General features: G+C 39.4%; 1 protein-coding gene and 1 pseudogene across 1 annotated transcript in view; one reads left to right on the top strand and one right to left on the bottom strand.

The window, feature by feature from the left end:
* LOC137233651 (protein odr-4 homolog) overlaps window positions 1-18,544 on the top strand; it is a 314,386-nt gene that overhangs the window by 281,082 nt on the left and 14,760 nt on the right. The window lies entirely within an intron of this gene.
* On the bottom strand, window positions 993-2,851 carry LOC137252813 (ethanolamine kinase-like; annotated as a pseudogene).

The following is an 18,544-nucleotide window of genomic DNA, read 5'->3' as shown; positions in this document are numbered from 1 at the left end:
CCTCTTGCAGCGATACTTGCTGTTACATTTGTCCACGCGGTGAAAGGGCGACAGACAGTTTGGACAATACTTGTGCAGAAGTACTGCCCGCAACCTCTCTTCTGGGGATTTTTTCGATATTCGGCACAGATCCTAAGGCTATGATCCCTGCCGCAGAGCTGGCAAGCAACGTCGAAACGCTTTTCGCCTCCCTCTGACTTGGCCAATAAAGTTTGGTAACGGGTCATGATCTGAAAGAATATTGGTATCATTGATCATGCCCAAATTGAGGTTGGCGGAATGTTGTTTGGGTGGCGTAAACAAAAAAAAAATTATCTCTAATATATTTTCGCAGAAGAAAAAAAACATTTTATTGAAATAAAATTTAATTGAAATAAAAAATTAAAGGCCATAAGTAAATACTTATGCGCGCAAAGAAAGGAAGAAAAAACGGATTTAGCACGCATCCATGCGATGTGGCTGTAGCTTTAGCGCCTTTAGTACATTTTATAATTTGATTTATGTCGGTAGATGTCACCGAAGTAGTCCTAAAATTTATTTTTGATTTGTGGTGAACTTTGTTTTCACAACAAGTGGCCTGCCACCACACGGAACGGTTCGAAACCTGGCTGAAAAGGTGTTACAGAGTTGCGCTTCCACCATTCAACATTATTATCGACGTGTATTGTCGATAATGTTGAGATTCGTGGAATTAAGTATTTAAATCTAGACCAAATGAATGATTGATCGAGATATTAATACACGACATGTGTTCCGTGTAGCAGCGCGTAAGGCATAATGTTGGTAATGCATTATTGACAGTCAGAAATGGAGTGTAGAGATTTTGACTAGCAGATGTCGCTCTTCCATTTCCTGAATGAAAAAATGTCATTCATTTAACACGCGGCGGTGAGTATACTCGTAGATTTGGTGATATTTTTAGTAATTAATTTATTTTTTTCTTCTTTTCTTTTCAGGTACACTCCTCGTGCTATGTAATGCAAAGGCGTTGATCAATCGTGTTTTTTGCTGCGAATTTTTCTCTTCTTCCGGAGTATGAAGAGGTTTTTTTTATTCTTCATAACGTGTTTTTGGTATTCTTCATAACGTGTAGTCAACATAATCAAAATCAATATTGGAATGTTCTGCCTGTATGAGAGACCAAACTGCCCAAAACATGTGTGCAGCCACGCGAGGTGATTCACCTGCTAGTACAGGCGTTCCACTTCTCCGTCGGTGACATTTGCACGTTGCAGAAGTTCCTGTAGATAGACGCGAAGCCAGCCAAGTTGAAAGTCACTCTTTGGATAGCGTGAAAAATCCACTTCATCGACACCGGCAAATTAATTAAAATTCACAAAAATGATTTCCAATATCAAAAAACCTGAAAGTTGTAATCGGTGTACTCCGAAGTCAATAAAATTAACGCATGGCTGTGACTCCAAATAGACAATATTGCCCAGCAAAAGATCATTGTGAGCAAATACCACCGGACTGTTTAGCCGTTCTAAATGCCTATATAGCGAACTGAATTCATCGCGTAAACGTTTTATTGGCAAGAAAATATCCTTAACTCTTTTATGTTTGGCAGCATCAGTAAAAATGTCAGGTACCAAATCAAAGAAACTCTGCATTTTACGCCACAACATTGGCACAAGGGGTTTATAGACATCACCACTAATTCCAGTAACTTCTTCGTGAACTTTAACACGACGATGCATTTCGGCCATACGAGTTGCCACCAAAGGCCACATAGCCGGATCCAATACGCTTAGTGGGTTTAAAGTTACACCAGGTACGAAATCGTAAACAATTCCATTTTTAAATGTAGCAAATAGTGTAGGCGCGAATCCATATGTTTGTAACAATTGAATGCTTCGTGTATCAGCTTTACGATCGATCAATAAATCCGTTTTGTTACCAGAGACTCGCACCAGCACAACGTTGCTGCCGATAGCAGAATTCCTCTCATGTTGTGTATTAGGGTTCGTATTGTTATGACTAACCACTTTCACCATGTGGTCACCTTTGAATCCATTGAGCTTGATGCCGCCGCAATTGAAAAATTAGGGTTGTTAATGCCATTTGAGCTGCCGTTATCAATGTTATTGCCATTGTAGCTTGTAACAGTGGACAGTGTTGGATCATAGAAGCAACCCACAAGCTTATTTGTGATGCCGTCCGTGAATTTTTTAAATTGTACATGACTAAGTTTCCAATGTGGTCGTATCACCTTTAGTATCTCTTTGGCACCGCTAAATACATCGTCACCAATGCGTATGGGTACATAAAAACTGGAGTGACAGCAGTGGTTTGATTATTAAATTTTGTTTCGTTGCTGTGCTTATAAAATTCCAGCTTAAATTTATGACCCGCGTGCCATATAGATATCGATGTATTAGGGTCCAACGACAATTTTGTACGATTTAGAATCATTCTGAGCATTCACGCAAACACCCATCGCAGTTTCAGCTATAATATCAAGTGTCATAAGCCCCACAGACTTAGATATATCCACACTAGTTTCACAATCCGCATATGCATTCAATTTCTGCACCAAAATCCGACTCTGCCGATCGGATACGTTCACAAATTGTTCGAGTATCTTAAAATGAAATGTGGGTGTAATAATTTTACGTATCATTTGCCATTGACGCCCATGGCTAAACAGCAGGCCATCACCCAACCAGCCACGCAATAGCCAATAGAGCTGATTCTTCTGCAAATGTTTTTGGCTGCTAAGTGGTACTTCAGCATAATTGGAACGCGATGCTGGCGCAGCGACTGGCGCCACCAATGCAAAGGCAAACAATAAACAGTGCCACGTTAGGTGGAAGAAATCAAAAGGAGACAGAAGTCGCATATGATCCATTAAGCAGGAAAGGCGTAGATAAAAGGGTTGATCTGTAACATATCTAATATCTAATGCAAGTCCTAAGGCAATAGACAGACAAGTAGCTTATATCTCTAAAGAGGGCTTAAGGCTCACAATGGGCAAATTATCTAGACACTGTCTTCTGTCACCAAAAGCTTATAAGTAAGGCCTCGTCAGTAACAGCAGGGGTAAAAATTAAACAAGATCCTAGAAAACTACTAGTATTTGCCAAGACGACGGAGTTACTTTACAACATAAGTCTTGGTACCTAATTGGGGGTTTTCTTTTTGGTCGTTCAACATAACCCGTCGTCAAAGGCTGATCGTAAACAACTGTTACTGAATGTCGAGATTGTTATAGTGATCGCTTTCATAATTAATAAATTGTGATTATCGTTAAAAACAGTGGATTTTACTTGAGGATAACAAACGAATTGACTTTCTTCCAATTTAACGGATGCAGTACTGACTTTTTACAGTTAAGTAAAAGTGAGCCACTTTCCTTGCACTCGCGAAATGATCAATAACTAGTTAGCTTCTTTTTAACAAATTTTTTTTTGTAGGGAAAGTTATGTATACAGTAAGATAAGTATATTTAGTAGTCAGCTCTCGGTTCTAGTATGTTCCAAATAGTTTGCGAAATTTCTTTGGTTGGAATGCAATGCATATAAAGGATAGTGTGTGTCACTTTATTTTAATTTAATTTTTCGCTTTTTATTGTCTTATGTGGAAAATATTAGGATATTCAAATTGGAATTTAAGTTATTCGGACCTGTTCTCGATTTCGATTCCGACCAATTTATTCGGAATCGAAATGTATTGGTGTTCTGAACATCGACTCCGATCAGACTTGATCGATTTGAAAAGTTTTGCCTCTGAGCAGTCGGAATCGAAAGTATTTAGCCTATTAAGCACAGATCATTACATTATTTTCCCGACAAATGAGTTTTATTAAATTATTCATTTTATTTGGAAGATTTATTACAACGTTTTGCTGGACTATTTGTTTATTTAGTATAATAAATCTTAATTTGAAAACTCCTATCAAAAAATTTTCCCACCTAAGCAAAGCGATTCCGGGCGAAAGCAAGCCGACGTGTTCTCAATTTCGATCGATCGATCTTAGCGTTTTTTATGCAAAATTGCAATTGTCTTGTTGCCTCTGCATTTCCGAAAACCATTGGTGCTGGCATTTTAAATTTTAGGACCTTTGTTCAAATTTTTGCACAATTTTAATTTAACTAAAACCAAAATAAATAAAAACGGCTGTTTCGTTTTATTATCGACTCGATATGAAAACGATTCTAAATCAGCTTCGAATCGATTTGTTTAGAACACCAAAAAGAAATCGACTCGGAATCAACCCCACCTTACCCTTCAAAACGAGTCGGAATCCAGAACAGGCCGGATTGCTACTCAGAACACTACCTTGTGTTTCTTACAGCCAACCCAATATAAACGCACGCAAGTAATTTTCTGTCTCATGTACATACAACTTGTATGAGAGCAACCCAAGTTGAATTTGCTGCGTGAAAACCTAACTCGATTTCCAATTTTTTTCTGCGTGACATTTAGATTCGACGTTTGCACACATGTTTTACATTGTCGCAACGCATGCATATTTGGGTTAGGGCAAAGAACGCCGTGCGGTTCTATTAGGTTGGCTTGTTAAACATTTATTTTGCACTTTTACCCCCTTACGACGTGTACCTTAATTTTATATTCGAAAATACTTTTAAGTTTGAACGTGTGGTTCATATGGAAATTGATGTTTGGGGTGTAATTGCTAATTCAATTGTATTCTGGGGCAGATAGTTTAGCTGCGTTAAGCTGAAGACATTGGTGCTTTATCGGTAACCGTATCGGTAACCTTATAACAGCTGATTCGACCAACCTTATGAGAATCAATGCAATCGATTATTGGTGCCGCTAAGGTCGCAACTGCATCGCAGCCAACCAATTGGGTTTTGGTTTACCATCGTAACGATAAACAGCTGATTACGTTAGGGACACGACCACAGCGACACGACATACGGCACCAATGACTCCCGCTTAAGGGTGTGTTGGCCTCGTTCAGGGGAACGAGAGCTGGGTTATTTGTGTGTTGGCCTCGTTCGGGGTGAACGAGAGCTGGGTTTTTTGGGATGATGGAATATGGATTATTAAAGTTAATTTTCCTTGTCGTTGGGCGGGAGTAGTACCAGTTTCGCGATTGGTCTCGTAATTTGTCCTTTAATTGTATTGACGTCAACAACACGTACACGGTTATCGGAACCTGGGTGAGTGTTGACGATTCTCCCCATTCTCCACTCGTTTGGTTGTAGATTGTCCTCCTTTATGACCACTAGGTCCCCGGGTTTTAAGTTGGATTGTGGATGTTTCCACTTATACCGTTTCTGGATTTCGGTGAGATATTCCGATTTCCATCTTTTGCAGAATGTTTGATGGAGGGCTTTCATCTTCTGCCATCGGTTTGCAATTGAGGCAGGGTTTTCACTGCAATCGAGTTCAGGTGGAGCTAAAAGATGCCCACCTACGAGAAAGTGGCCTGGAGTAAGCGGCCCCAGGTCGGAAGGGTCGTTGGATGAGGGACTGAGGGGCCTAGAGTTGAGGCAGGCCTCAATTCGACATAAAAGGGTAGTAAACTCCTCAAAAGTATATTTATGATCGGACGCGATCTTTTTAAAATGGGTCTTAAAACTTTTTACCCCCGCTTCCCACAAACCTCCCATGTGAGAGCGCTTGGCGGTATAAATTGCCATTCTAAAATGTGATGGCTATATTTATTCACTGTTCCGTCCCTTGCTTCACGCAGAAATGCTTTGAACTCGGATCGTAAAGATCGAGAAGCTCCGACAAAGTTAGTACCATTGTCGGAGTAAACGTTTTTCAGACAGCCTCGTCTGGATACAAATCTGGCGAAGGCAGCTAGGAAGGACCCGGTACTAAGGTCGTTTGTCGCTTCGAGATGGATGGCTTTCGTCGAAAAGCAGACAAACAGACAAACATATCCTTTTGAAATTCGACATCCCCTCCCTCGGTAGGATTTTATATCGAATGGTCCCGCGAAATCTACCCCAGTATTGGTGAAGGCCCTAGTAAAGGTGGTGCGCTCTTTCGGAAGGATCCCCATAAGTTGCGTTTGTGTCCGCTTTCTGTAAATAGTACAGACCTTACAGTTGTGGATAACCGACCTTATCATGACTTTAATGCGTGGGATCCAGTACTGAATGCGGATATGACGTAGCATCAGCTGGTTCCCTCCATGCAGGGTGGTCTCATGAGAGGATCGAACAGCTTTGCAATCGCAGAAAGTATAGCCCTTTTTGTGATGGCATCGCTGTTTTCAAAAGGTTTAGCAGTAAAATAGAATAGGTCAGAATGCGCGTTCCACTTAATGCCGAGTGCTTTTACCATGCTGGTGTCTTCAAACTCAAGAAAATCCTCGCTTAATAAGTGTTGCTTCGGTATACCCTGTAGAATTTTCTTGCAGTTGGACGTCCATTTTCGCAAGGGGAAACCTGCCGATTGCAATGCCGATGATATTTCGTCCCTTGCCTTTATTGCAATTTCGATGCTGTGTCCACCGGCGAGTACGACATCAACGTACATGCAATTCCGCAGGATATGTGCTTCCATTGGATGCGATGTCTCCACGTCATCAGCCAGTTGGTGTAGTGTTCGAATCGCAAGGTAGGGAGCGCAGTTCACTCCAAATGTTACTGTTTTCAGTTCATAAAGGTTGATTGGATCCTTGGGACAGTTGCGAAATACGATTCGCTGGAATTTGATTTGATTTTCATTAACCCATATTTGGCGGTACATTTTTTCTATGTCGCTGTTAAATACGTATTTGAACAGCCGCCAACGTAGTATAAGAATTGCTAAGTCGGATTGAAAAATCGGACCTGGATATAAGGCATGATTTAGACTTTTGCCATTAGTGGTAGGACAAGATGCATTAAATACGACTCTGACTTTTGTCGTTGTACTTCCCTCCTTTATAACAGCATGGTGAGGTAGGAAGTAACAGTCATTTGAGCCTGGCGAAATATTGCCTATTTGTTTCATGTGCCCTAAGTTTTCATATTCGGATGCAACTCTATTGTATTCCGTTTGAAGGACTGGGTTTTTCGCAAGTCGTGTCTCGTTGCGATAGAATTGAGAACACGCACTTCTTAATGAGGGGCCTAGGTTAAATTCTTTCCTAAAGGGTAAGGAAACTACGTATTTGCCATCGTTGTTCCGAACTGTTGTGGATTTGTATAGCTCCTCGCAGTAAGCATCATCGTTACTGATGCTCCTCTTCTTTGGAATTTCCTCTATCTCCCAGAAAGCCGCCAGTTGTTTGTCTAAAGTGACCTAGTTAAAATATGAAACAAGGGTCTTATTTGTATCAACCGCATCTGTCCGGCCTGTCAAAATCCAGCCGAACACCGTTTCCTGTGCTATTAATGTGTTTAGCACGTCCTTCCTAATACCGCCTAGCATAATTTGGGGGTATATGTCTCCGCCCAGAATTAGGTCGACTGGCTCATTGACAAAGAATCTTTTGTCAGCCAGTACTAAGTCAGGGAATGCTTGCCTAGTAATTACGTTTATTTGGCAAGTTGGAAGATTCCCTGTTAATTGTGGTAAAACCAGCATGATCGTATTGATCTCGATTAATGGGTCTGTTGGTGACCGCAATTGTATATTGCACGCTTCTTTTACTTGTGCAGACATTGTATTATTGACGCCCGAAACTTGGGCATGCATGCGTATAGTTGGCAGATTTATTCTGCGCTTGAGTTTCTCGGTTATGAATGAGCATTCAGATCCCGAGTCTATTAGGGCTCTCGCCGAGTAGTCAACACCATTTAAATGAATATTTACCTGTGCTGTCCCTAATAGCACTCCTTTACTTGTATTTGCGAAGCATGAGTTCACATTATTAATCGACCTGTTTTCCTTTTCAGCATTGCGACGCGTTTGAGCATCTCTTGACGTTGATGCTCCGATCGTATCTACCGAATTTGTGGTTTTGGGCTGATTCGGAATGTGAAGCAGTGTATTGTGTCTTAAATGACATGTGGCACAGTTCACTTGACTGGTGCACTTTGTGACAGTATGTCCAGCCGAAAGGCAGTTTAAGCATCCGCGAATGCTTTTAATGTGCTCAAACCGTTTATTTGGCGTTAAGCGCAGAAATTTTTCGCATTTTGCGATTCGATGAGCAGAACTTTTGCACATTTTGCACGTGGGTTTGGCTACACTAGCCTGATACGACCCTAATCGTTTCGACGATGTTTCTGCAGAGGAACGAGAAGCTTGTGGTTTAGAGGGTTTTGAAACTCTATCCCCTCTTATATCTACGACAGTTTCCAACGTTTGGAATCTGCTGGATAAGAATTTATCCATGTCTGGCCATTTTGAAATTTCTGTTTTATTTTCTATGGTTTGTTCCCATAGCGCCAGTGTGGTTTCTGGCAGTTTTGTGGAGCACAAATACGTTAGAATTGCATCCCAGTTTGATATGTCAATCTTGTGACATTGAAGCGCTGAGATACAATTGTTTATTTCACGTTGCAGTTTTTTAATGGAGCTACCGCATTCGCTCTCAACTGCTTTTAAACTAAAAAGAATTTTTACTTGGGCATTGACCAAGATACGTTTGTTTTCGTATCGGTCACATAAATTTTTCCACGCTGTATCGAAACCGTCTGTTGTTAAGGAACACCGTTCCACTATCTCTTTGGCCTCCCCTTGGGTTTTTTGCCTTAAATAGTATAGTTTTTGCACTGAATGGAGTTTACTATTATTAATATATATGGCAGCGAACATGTCCCTAAAAGACGGCCATGAAATATAGTCACCTTTGAAAATATCCGTATCACATGCTGGCTGGCGCACATGATATTCCATATTATCTGAGACATCTACTTTCTTATCTTTCTTTTCAAAATTTTCCAAAAGCTCAGCTATTGCCGCCTGACACTTTAGGAAGCTGAAATAGCACATTTTATGCTTCTTCTTGATAGCCGATAAGTCCTTTGACTCAAGCTCTGATGAACCTAATAGTATGTCACCTTCGTATCTTCCCACAGAGTTTTTAACTCATCCCTTTGGTATATTAGGGAGTGTTTACTGTGTTGTGATGGTGACATGTCGTTGAAGTTATTTTCATACTCCGTCACTGCATCTGCTTGGCGTGTATAGGTCTCCATTGTGTGAAAAAATGAAAACCGATGAATTTATAAAAAACTAAGAAGAAATTACCTTTGCAGAGTGTAGTGAGTGAAAATGTTGCCAAAAGACCGAACTTGGAAGTGATAATGTGACAAGTGAAAAGATTTGGTGTATGCGTATGTATGCACAAAGTTACCAATTGATTGTGTAAGCCGATAAGTTATGGCTAACGTGAAAAGGACTGTACAGAGGCTTATGTGCCAAGTGGGATAAGTACAATTTCGTAGTGGCAACGGCGCGCACCCACGTAAATGTTAAGGAATGTGAAAATGGTGTTAGTGAAAGAAAAAACGAATCACACGTTATGGACTTTAAATAGCCTAATAAAGGACTGTATTCAACTCTGATCTCGTCCAGTGATCTTTTATATCTCACCAAAAAAATAGATCAGTCTAAACTGATATTTGTATTGCCGCAAGTGGAGATAATAAATTCTTCAATTTTATTTTTTTTTTTTAAATTGTATGAGAGACAAGCCGATTGGCCACCCAAACAACAACAACTATATGTGTGTGTAAACTAATTGCACTTTGTATTATAGCAACAAACTGAATTGCGATCGTATTGCCCGTTTAAAATAAGCGCAAGTGATTTTTATGTGGAAAATGTGTTTAATTGAATGTGCGCGCAAATTAAATACATTTTTTTTTTTTTGGTTAAATAACCTTAACAAATCAAAATTTAATTATTTGAATATATATATATATATATATATATTTTTTTTTGTTTTTTTTTTTTCTATGAAAATTATGCAAAGGCGAAAGTAAAACAATTGCGCTAAGAGGTGTTTAGGTTATGTTAACCTTTTGGAGCAGTGTTGTGCTACCTTGAGCTGTGTCCGGAAAATCTTACCGCTGGTGGGGGATTATTCCGGATAGTCACAAGGCGTGATGCACAAACTTTAAGTAACTGCGTTAAGCGCTTTTTTCTATTTTTGCACGAAATATAAATTTTTCACTTAACACTCACTTGCACTTTTTTGATGGGAAAGAACCAATTTATAATTTATTTTGAAATATTTGTTAACAACAAAAAAACACTACCTCGCACGGAATAAACCACGCACCTTTTAATTAATTTGTCGATCCGGAGTAATGGAATCTGGTTTTGTTTTTGTCGGTGTTGTTGATGTTGGTGTTGCCAAAAGGTTGTTGTGTGCTGACGATTATATTAACACGATCGTTTAATATTATCTTCCGTGTACAAATGCGTGTTTGGTGGATCTGCTTCCTTGATTATCACAAATGGTGCTTCTAATTAATGGCCTAGGGAGTAGAGTGGACTGTAATTATGTGACTGGTTCTCTTTACCGGCGTGGTAAGGACCATGGACAAATGCGTGGTGGCAACGGCGCGCACCCACGTATTTGTTAAAGATTAGTTAAGGCGAAAAAGGAGGAAGAAAATAAAAACACCAAAAGGGTTTCGTATTAATAAAAAGGAATTCACAGTGTGCTTTTATTTATATAAATACAACAAGTGTTAAGAACTGGTTTAACAAATGTTGTGGAAAATGATATATATGTAGTAATAATTATGAAAATTTGCACTTACGTGAACGTGTGATTACGTGTACCTTTGCTGGCTGCTGGATTCAAAGAGGACGAGCCTCTTTGCGACATGAGGCGATGAACCCGAGATACAGCTCCTTCGTTGGGTTTCCCGGCAACAAAGTTGCTATACCGCGGGCTCACAGCGGTAAAATCTAAGATACATGCGTACTACCACTCACACATGCCCGTGTGTATTAGTGATCACAAGCATATGTGGGTGGTAGTAAACGAAGGAAAATAACTAAGAAAATTATGTTACGAGGGAGGGGCGATATATTTAGGCCTGTGGCCTAAACATGTAGTAAATGTGTATCAAGCAGACTTTTACAAAAATCGTGCTGAGTGGTGGACGTCAAAAAGTTTAATTCGCTGTTACTAATCAAATTTACTGTAGGCAAATTGAAGTCACCAAGCACCACCAGGCGGTCTCTATCCCGCACCTGCAAGTAAACACTACTGTTTATTTTTAGATGGGGGAATGGGAATAACGCGCCGATGCGCTATGGAGAGAATTTTCCACAATAAGTAAAAACACTTCACTTTAAATATTGACACTTCATATGCTTTCCTATAAACTTTATTTTATTTTAATCGCTTTACACGTACTTGAGATTGTTCCGAGTTAAAGACAATTAACTCACTTATATTAAGGGAAGAACAACTAGAGCGGCTTTTGACCGGTTACAATTTTTAAAGAACCGTTACGTGACTCTTATACATATTTTATAAAGGAAAAAGATGAAAGGGTAGGGTTGCCGTCCGCACGCAATTTATACATAAATACAGGGGATTTAATTAATTGAGACTCATGTCTTCAACATGGCGGCCCGCCTGCGCCGTTACGCGGTGAAGCAGCTACTGCAATTTCTCCCGTGTGGTCACTGCCTTGTTGAGCTTTAAATGCTGACCCTGGCTGCGGGCATAGGGATTGTGTATACTCTATCTGGGCTATTGATGGGAGTGGGTCGTTCGTGGCGAGATGAGAAGTAGGGATCTCTGCGTCGGGAAGTAGGCATAACTTTATTATGTTATCGCTCAGGGGGGAGTGCGGCCATAATCTGTGTGCGCATTTTTTGTTTGTAAATGGTGCACGTCTTACACTGTAAGATGCATTTCTTCAGCTTTTGTTTCAACCGGGGAATAAAATATTCTTGTTGTACCATCCGAACCATTAACTGCTTTTCAGCATGCAGCATTTCTTCATGGAGAAAAGTGAGCAGCAGCGAACAGAATTTTGAGTTCTCTGGGAGAATAATAGGAAAGCGTTCATTACGACTGAGGTTAGCTTCAAATAAACGGCCATCGACTCGCATAACTCCAAATTGATCCGAGATCCGGTTTAAGGTGAGCAAGGAGCTCTTGTTACTGACGGGCGGTGATGCTTGTAGTGACTGCATCTCACGTGGGTAACGAATGTTTTGCGTTTCAGTAATATTATGCTTTTCACTTGCTTTACTTCGCTCTGAGTCAATTTCAGGGGCGTAAGAATTGCCCGTTTCCTCGAATTGTTAATAAATCTGTACATGTATGCCATAGCGCGAAGTGCTCTAGGGAGGGAAGAGAAGCGTTCGAGAGGATCAACATATTCGACGGAATGAAATGATTCAACGCGGCGCTGTTCAGGAGGAGAGGGATGAGTTGACAATGTTTTCGGCCACAATGAAGGGAGTTTTTGTAGCCATTCCGGGCTTTTCCACCATAAATCGCGCATCGAGAGTTCTTGTGGATTACAACCACGGGTACCGGGGTCGGCAGGGTTATCGCAACATGTCTCCAGGTAGCTTTGCTCACATAATCGAGAATGAGAGAGATCATGTTGGCCACGTAAGCTTTCCAGGTGTGAGACGGTTTCTTTAGCTAAGGTAACACAAAGAGGAGTGTGACCAGAGAAAGAGTTCGCCTGACTGTAATTGTAGCTCCGACCGAATTTGCTTGACCAGCTTTGAGATTAATACAGCTCCGCAGAGTTCGAGCCGTGCAGGGATGCTACTTTACACTTCGCTACGAGTAGGTGGGACGAGAAGGAGGTTTCATCTGGTTGAATGCGGAGATATTTACAGACACAGTGCGCTTTTTCCGAAGCGTCTGAGAAGCCGTGCAGTTGCACGTGCTGGTTTGGAGAGAATCGGATCCATCGGGAATGGTAATTTGATTGATTGCGGGGAGATTGTTGCGCGCCGTTGTCCATTTGTGAAGTGCGCCGGCTTGACGTCTTCGTCCCAATCGGTTCCTTCCATCCACAACTGTTGAAGGAGCATTTTTGCAGTGATTATTATTGGCGTTAGCCATCTTGCTGGGTCAAAATTTGGGCGACAGCTGACAATATTTGCCCTTTTGTTTTCGAGTCGACAGCGGGTTCAGGATCGTACGTGTAGGAAAACGTGTCTGTCAGGGCATTCCATTTTATACCGAGGGTTTTCGTAGAACTAGAGTCTCGAAACTTTAGAAAATCGATATCGAGCACTTCGGAATGAGGGACTAGTTCCAAAATTTTAGAGTGGTTAGCGGTTATTTTTCGGAGAGGAATCCTGGCAGATTGTAGAGCGTCTTTTACTTGAGTCTTCGAGAGTATATCATCCACGTATGTTTCACACAGAAGAATATCGGTGGCTAGAGGGAATTGCTATTTACAATCTTGTGCCGGCTGATGGAGAGTGCGTATAGCAAGGTAGGGGCGCAATTGACGCCAAATGTATTCGGTTTTAACCGAAAATCTTCTAAAAGCATATTTGGGGATCTACGGAAGACTATTCTTTGGAGGTCTAGGTCATCTTTGTGAACGAGAATCTGGCGATACATTTTCTTTATATCGCCGTTAAACACGAATTGACAAAGCCACCATTTTAGAATTATGAGCATCAAATCGTTTTGCAGAGTGGGGCCCGTGTAAAGCACGTCATTAAGGGAGCTGCCAGAGTGGGATAACTTTGATGCATTGAAAACTACGCAACCCTTTGTAGTTTTACTGTCTGGCTTGATAACTCCATGCTGTGGTAAATAAAAAATGAGAAATATTTACCATCCTTGATGATTTCTTGGCGTGAGGTGGGCTCCATGTGACCCAGCGTGAAGTATTCTTCTAGGACCTCGGAGTACTTCTTCTGCAATGTCGGGTTCCTCTCCAAAGTCCGCTCAATGCTGAGATATTGTTGTTGAGCTGCAATGCGGGAATGTCTAAGAGCAGTGGAATTGGAGAATTCTGTTTTCCCGGGGCAGTCGAACCATGTATCTTCCATCTGGCTGTCGGGTTGTTGTGCGTTGATATAGCTCTTCACAAAAATCTTCTTCACTGGATCGGGATTGAATCGTAGAGATTTCTTCTTGCTCCCAAAATTTCCTAAGGAGAGTATTTAGGGAGTCAGATTGTCGAATCTGAGTGCTGAACGTTGAGAGCCTTTCGGGAATTGGGTCACTGAGAATCCATCCGAATATCGAGTTCTGGGCTACGAGGCATCCGCTTATATTGCTGTGCAGCCCTTCTAGGAAAATGCGGGGAATAACATCACTGCCGATGACCATATCTATACGTTGAGGGGTGAAACAGTCGGGATCGGCCAGTGTCAAATGAGATATTTTTTCCAAGTTTATATTTGATGTATGTTTGTTTAATGGTGTGTTCAGTTTATACTTATATTTAAGAATTCATGAGCTTAACACCGGCTTATAATAATTGAATTTCAATTATTATGTTTTCTAAGAGAAACTGAAAAGAAAGAAATATTTAATGGCATATTGCGAGGGACATTTCGAAAACCGCCAACGTAATCATCATCAGGCAATTTTGTAATGTTATCAAAGGTTTCACCGGGATATATTTGAGAGTTAGTTGAGGGGAGAAAGTGGGTAAATTGTGGCAGAACAATGGCTTGGGTACTAATTTTGTGTAATTTGTCCGCTGAGCAGAGTTTGACTTCGCAAATATTTTTTGAGTTCTGTACCACTGTGCCGCCCCTTCCCGAGATTTCGAACCTAGCTTCCTTAGTAGGGAGGCGCAAACGCTTTTGGATCCGGGACGAGATAAATGTTTTTTCGGAGCCTTGATCCACGAGAGCTCGAACAATGTTAAATTCACAATATGTGGTAATTACTACTGTTGGGAGAAGCGTAGTGACTTGTGAACTTGAATGGTGTGACGACACTTCATTCACACTCGATTGAGGTGGGCTTTGTTCCGTAGGTAAGTGAGTTGCATTTTTCGAGCAACAGGGTGTTTCATCAGCAGCTTGATGTTGGGTGGTGAGTTGGCTTGTCGTTCGCTGGGGTGTCGCGTTATGAACTTGATTTTGCGTGTTACGCGGTAAGTGCAGTAGGGAATGATGTCTTTTTATAAGCTTTTATTTAGTTTCACTTTTGTTGTCTGTAATGGAATCTTGCAAGTTAAATTTGATACACTTCCCGGTGTCCGATTGAGCTGAAATTTTGCACACATGTATAACTCTGATGACAATGCAATATTACTTTGTTAGAATTCGATAAATTAATCGATAACACAGTTATCGGTAAAGATTTGTGTTTACTTTGGCATAACAGCCTAAGTCCCATACAAACCCGCCGGTACCTATCCGTGGATTGTGATATTTGGACGTGGTGAATCACGCGTCTCACGCGTGGTGAATCTCAACGCTTGCGACAAGCGGAGACACAACCCTCTGTTGTATTTCTGTGTATAACCAACATAGCTGAATTTTTAAGGCTGTTTAACTTTGTAATCTTTTCTGTAATTTATTTTGCTTTTGGAAAAATTACCTATTTGAAAAAAACTGGCAGAAAAATATTGGCATAACAGCTTAAGTTAAATCAAGAATGGAAAAACTTGGAAAATTTGAGCAGATGTGGCAATTACGCGTGCCCGTTGAACGAAATATTGACAATCTATTGATAATCGATAGGAAATTAGCGACATTCCATCAACTTAGCAGCACTTTAGCAATACAACTGTTATTATTTGGCCGCTCAAACACACCCATATTAATTGTGCATTAAATTTAAAATATACAACTCAAAAATGACTCCGGTTGTTATGTCCGCAGTATTTATTTGGTGCAAATACAACATAATAATTTACACGTCCAAAGCCATAATAATTTGCACGGGTCATCAATTCTTTCTCTGATTCAAAAGCTGAACTACCAGCGCTACCGCCATCAGCTCAGTGTCATCATTGCCAGTAGCGCCAATAACACCAAACTCGTGCCTGACACACAAAAGTCGTTTCACTCAATAGCGGAAGTGAAATGTACTACGCACTCACTACTAAGTAACGTCAAATATTCGATTGGAGTCATTTCGTCAATGAACTACCATTGAGCTGGCACCGCATTGGCGCTGGCGCCATACAATTTACATCACTAAAATTGCACGAATGTCCAGGCTCATGACTTTGTTAATCCAGATGGTGAAAACGAAGACTCAAAGGAATGCAACCTTGCAAACAACAGCCGCCATTTTCAAAGTGTAAAAATTCTGTGATACAACGTACGCTAACGCCGTTAGGCTGTTATCGGTAAGTGTTGCATACTTTTCTGCGCACTTGATTTTGTTTTACAGATTTTTGGCGATGGAATTTTAGCTAAGCGAAAGTAGAATTTTATTTTAAAACAGATTTAACCCACAGATGAGAGATCTGCAATAAGTAGTTGTAAACTGAACGCGGCATAGGCAGAGTTAAGTTATTTAACACTGTTTGACATAATTTTATATGTGCTCTCTGTAAAAAATGCTTCAACTAACTTAGTTACATTTTAATTCGATTATGAATATGCCCCAATATATTCGGATTATGATATAATACAATTAAATAAAAAAATAAAATTAAAGAAAAAAAACTTTTTTAAAAATAAGCTTTTATTATTGGCTAATAAAATTAACTAAAAAGTAAGTTGGTGCATTAAAAGAAATGGATAGAATGAGACTGATAACTAATTTAAACAATATTTTACCCTACTAAAAATTTAAAACTATTTAAATTAAATTTAAGAAAAAGGCTTTTCTAAGAACAAGCTTCTATTACTTGTTAATAAAACGAACTAAAAAGTAAAAAATAAAATTAAAAAAAAAAAAACTTTTTTAAAAATAAGCTTTTATTATTGGTTAATAAAATTAACTAAAAAGTAAACAATAAATTGACTCTAAAGAAATATAACACTTTATAAGTTCATTGTAAGCTTTAACGATAATTAGGCTTTTTCGTCTGCGACAAAAGAATTCTATATTGTACATAATTATATATTTTTAACATTAAAACTTTACACCTAAATTATTAAACCTTACAGTTTATATCACAGTCCTAATTGTTCTAATAAAAGCGTGTTACATTGCGATAGCAAGAAAAGGAGATCCTAAATGTTCTTAATTATACCATCAAAATTCAACACGTTTTTTATTAGAACAATTAGAACTGTGATATAAACTGTAAGGTTTAATAATTTAGGTGTAAAGTTTTATTGTTAAAAATATATAATTATGTACAATATAGAATTCTTTTGTCGCAGACGAAAAAGCCTAATTATCGTTAAAGCTTACAATGAACTTATAAAGTGTTATATTTCTTTAGAGTCAATTTATTGTTTACTTTTTAGTTAATTTTATTAACCAATAATAAAAGCTTATTTTTAAAAAAGTTTTTTTTTCTTTAATTTTATTTGACAATACGCGCACGAGAAGCTACTATGGTAATTATTTCTTGCTTCAAACAATAATTTTTTTTAGTTTCTTTTTTATAACTCACTTAAATTAATTTTTTCATTTACATATATTCTGACTAAATACATTTCTTAAGAGAAAAAATAGATATTATTATAAATAAATAATAAATATTATTATAAATAAATAAATAAAAATAAAGAAAAAACATAGCCATTTAGCTGATTTTTTCATGTAAAGTGCAAAACCGGCGATTTTTTGAAATCTTTGTATAGTGAACCCCCAGGGGGTTCCAGGGGGTATGCCACTGGCATCGGTGGGTCGGGCCTCCAAAGTTAGTGGGGGTCGGTCATACATTTGGACTCGATTGGAGCACTCTTAATGGGTCAAAGTGGAATTTTTCAAAATTTGCCCCTACCCAAAAGTTCGACCCAAATTAGGGGACATCAAAATTCGTTTTATAGGTATGGTTCCTTTGGCAATTAGCGATTTTTAAATCGACCCGCCCTATTGCATAGCCATAATGCGTCAGGTGCGGAGAAAATATAGGGCTATTTGGTTCAATGAGAACAGGTGGATGGTTTAATGTAATAGTATTTTTTCCTTTTTATATTGAAATAAACAATTTTTTACCATACAAAAACAATGATAACATTAAAATCCTTCTTTTGTTTAATTTTTCGAATTTATGTATTAGGCCAAAAAAAAGTAAATTCAATGTCATAATTTCAAAATGTAAGCTATACATGACCTAAGCAGAGTGTTGTTCACAGCACTTGATACAAATGGTTATATTCCACTTGATACAGAAGGTATTAATCAGTTTTTCGAGCATAAGGAGCTCCCCATTCTTCAGCCATCTTTTTGTAGCACACCTTTTACTAGTTTTTCTCTTGGGTCCTTCAACTTCCTTCAAAATATGCTTGATTGTAACAGGGGGTATCTGCGGTGTCAGTGGTTGCTCAGAGGCCACGGACATATCTGCTGGTTCCTCTTCTTTTTCAGATGCTGGTTTGTCAGATTGCCCTAGAACCAGCTTTCTCACTAGGTCTTCTTTGAATTTTTTAATGGTCATTTTTTATTGTTGATTTTGTTGTGCAGGTTCAGAGCATTGACAACAGTTGTTGCAGTGATCAGATGGAAAGCTAATCGTTTGTACCATTTTACAGTTCGGCGCAAGTACGGCGAATATGCTGAGAGCTGGTCATGCTGGGTGAACGATATGTTGACGGTTTATCAGAACGTGAGGATTGTCTATCTGTTACCGGA

Source organism: Eurosta solidaginis, chromosome 5 (genome assembly GCF_040869045.1).
Source record: "Eurosta solidaginis isolate ZX-2024a chromosome 5, ASM4086904v1, whole genome shotgun sequence".
In the NCBI taxonomy this organism is placed as follows: Eukaryota; Metazoa; Arthropoda; class Insecta; order Diptera; family Tephritidae; genus Eurosta; species Eurosta solidaginis.
This window is presented reverse-complemented; position numbering and strand designations above follow the sequence as displayed.